This window comes from Arachis duranensis, chromosome 9 (genome assembly GCF_000817695.3).
Source record: "Arachis duranensis cultivar V14167 chromosome 9, aradu.V14167.gnm2.J7QH, whole genome shotgun sequence".
NCBI lineage: Eukaryota > Viridiplantae > Streptophyta > Magnoliopsida > Fabales > Fabaceae > Arachis > Arachis duranensis.
Genome location: NC_029780.3, coordinates 34690886 through 34693713, shown reverse-complemented (window position 1 = coordinate 34693713; position 2828 = coordinate 34690886). Strand labels below are relative to the sequence as shown.

General features: G+C 39.1%; 1 non-coding gene across 1 annotated transcript; it reads left to right on the top strand.

Moving 5' to 3' along the window:
* Positions 1-2719: 2719 nt before the first annotated feature.
* On the top strand, positions 2720-2823 carry LOC127742219 (small nucleolar RNA R71). The gene has a single exon (XR_008003406.1). It is a non-coding gene; the product is annotated as a small nucleolar RNA R71 (small nucleolar RNA).
* The last annotated feature ends 5 nt before the right edge of the window (positions 2824-2828 follow it).

Sequence of the window (2828 nt, the reverse complement as noted above, 5' to 3'; positions counted from 1 at the left end):
TGCTTGCTTTTTCTTTTTCTTTCTATTTTTTTCGCCACCTTTTTTTTTCGCAAGCCTTTTGCTTTTTCACTGCTTTTTCTTGCTTCAAGAATCATTTTTATGATTTTTCAGATCATCAATAACATTTCTCTTATTCATCATTCTTTCAAGAGCCAATAATTTTAACATTCATAAATAACAAGATAAAAAATATGCACTGTTCAAGCATTCATTCAGAGAACAAAAAGTATTGTCACCACATCAATATAATTTAAAATAAATTCAATGATAAATTCGAAATTCATGTACTTCTTGTTCTTTTGAATTAGAAACATTTTTCATTTAAGAGAGGTGAAGGATTAATGGAATTATTCGTAGCTTTAAGACATAGTTACTAACTACTAATGATCATGAAGTAGAGACACAAAACATAGATAAATATATAACATAAAAACTGAAAAGCAGAGAAAATAAGAATAAAGAATGAGTCCACCTTAGTGAGGATGGTGCCTTCTTGAAGGACCAATGGTGCTCTTTGAGCTCCTCTATGTTTCTTCCTTGCTTCTGTTGCATGATCCCTAGTGATTTTGGTGCTCCTATCCTTAGTTGCTCCCAATAATTGTGTGGAGGAAAATTTATCCCCTGAGGTATCTCAGGGATCTCTTGATTTGCATTCAAATGTTCTACCACTGAGATTTAGACCCTTTAGATGAATCTCTCCATCTCCTATGACTTGGAGGTGGAAGCTTTTGTCTTCCCTTTCCTCTTTCTAGAGGTTTCTCTGGCCTTAGGTGCCATCAATGGTTATGGAAAAACAAAAAGCTATGCTTTTACTACACCAAACTTAAAATGTTGCTCACCCTCGAGCAAAAAAAGAAAGAATAGAAGAAGAAGAAGAAGATATAGAGGAGAGGGAGAGAGATGTGTATTCGGCTATGTAGGGTGGGTTTGGGTGGGGAAGAGATGGATGTGAGTGGTGAAAAACAGAAGGGATGACCGTGAATGGAGAGAAAAAGGGTGAGGTAGGTGGGGATCTTGTGAGGTCCACAGATCCTGAGATGATCCTGTGGGATCCACAGATCCTGAGGTATCAAGGATTTACATCCCTGCACTAATTAGGCATGTACAATACCTTTGCATGCAATTCTGGTGTTTAAACACCGAGGTGATGCATGTTCTGGGCGTTCAACGCCCATCTGCATCATGTTTCTGGTGTTGAACGCCAGTTCCATGCTTGTTTCTGGCGTTCAGCGCCAGCTCCATGCTCTGTTCTGGCGTTGAATGCCAGCCAGATGCTCCTTACTGGCGTTTAAATGCCAGTAGGTCCTTCCTCCAGGGTGTGATTTTTCTTCTGCTATTTTTTATTCTGTTTTTAATTTTTGTATTTTTTTGTGACTCCACATGATCATGAACCTAATAAAACATAAAATAACAGTGAAAATAAAATAAAATTAGATAAATAAAAATTGGGTTGCCTCCCAATAAGCGCTTCTTTAATGTCAATAGCTTGACAATGGGCTCTCATGGAGCCACACAGGTGATCAGGTCAATGTTGTATAGTCCCAACACCAAACTTAGAGTTTGGTTGTGGGGATTCAACACCAAACTTAGAGTTTGATTGTGGCCTCCTAACACCAAACTTAGAGTTTGACTGTGGGGCTCTGTTTGACTCTGTACTGAGAGAAGCTTTTCATGCTTCCTCTCATTACCAAATAACTTGGCATTTAGCTTCATGATGGTTCCTAGATATTGAGCAACTTGCTCTTCAGTTACATCTTCATCCTCTTCAGAGGAAGAATAGTTCTCAGAGCTCATGAATGGTAAAAAGAGGTTCAATGGAATCTCTATGGTCTCTATATGAGCCTCAGATTCCTTTAGGTCCTCAATAGGGAACTCCTTTTTGCTTGAGAGACGTCCCATGAGGTCTTCCTCCTTGGGATTTACGTCATCTTCTTCCTCATTGCATTCGGCCATATTGACTATATCAATGGCCTTGCACTCTCTCTTTGGATTCTCTTCTGTATTGCTTGGGAGAGTACTAGGAGGAGTTTCAGTTACTTTTTTACTCAGCTGGCCCACTTGTGCCTCCAAATTTCTAATGGAGGACCTTGTTTCACTCATGAAATTTAAAGTGGCTTTAGACAGATTAGAGACTATGTTTGATAAGTTAGAGGTGCTCTGTTCAGAATTCTCTGTTTGTTGCTGAGAAGATGATGGAAAAGGCTTGCCATTGCTAAACCTATTTCTTCCACCATTGTTAAAGCCTAGTTGATGCCTTTGTTGATCCTTCCATGGGAAATTTGGGTGATTTCTCCATGATGAGTTATAGGTGTTTCCATAAGATTCACCCATGTAATTTACCTCTGCCATTGCAGGGTTTTCAGGATCGTAAGGTTCTTCTTTAGAAGATGCCTCTTTAGTACTGTTGGATGCATTTTGCCATGCATTCAGACTTTGAGAAATCATGTTGACTTGCTGAGTCAACACTTTGTTCTGAGTCAATATGGCATTCAGAGCATCAATTTCAAGAACTCCCTTCCTCTGAGGCGTCCCATTATTCACGAAATTCCTCTCAGAAGTGTACATGAATTGGTTATTTACAACCATGTCAATGAGTTCCTGAGCTTCTGCAGGCATTTTCTTTAGGTGAATGGATCCACCTGCAGAGTGGTCCAATGACATTTTGGAAAACTCAGATAGACCATAATAGAATATATCTAATATGGTCCACTCTGAAAACATGTCAGAAGGACACTTTTTGGTCATCTGCTTGTATCTTTCCCAAGCTTCATAGAGGGATTCACCATCTTTTTGCTTAAAGGTCTGAACATCCACTCTAAGCTTGCTCA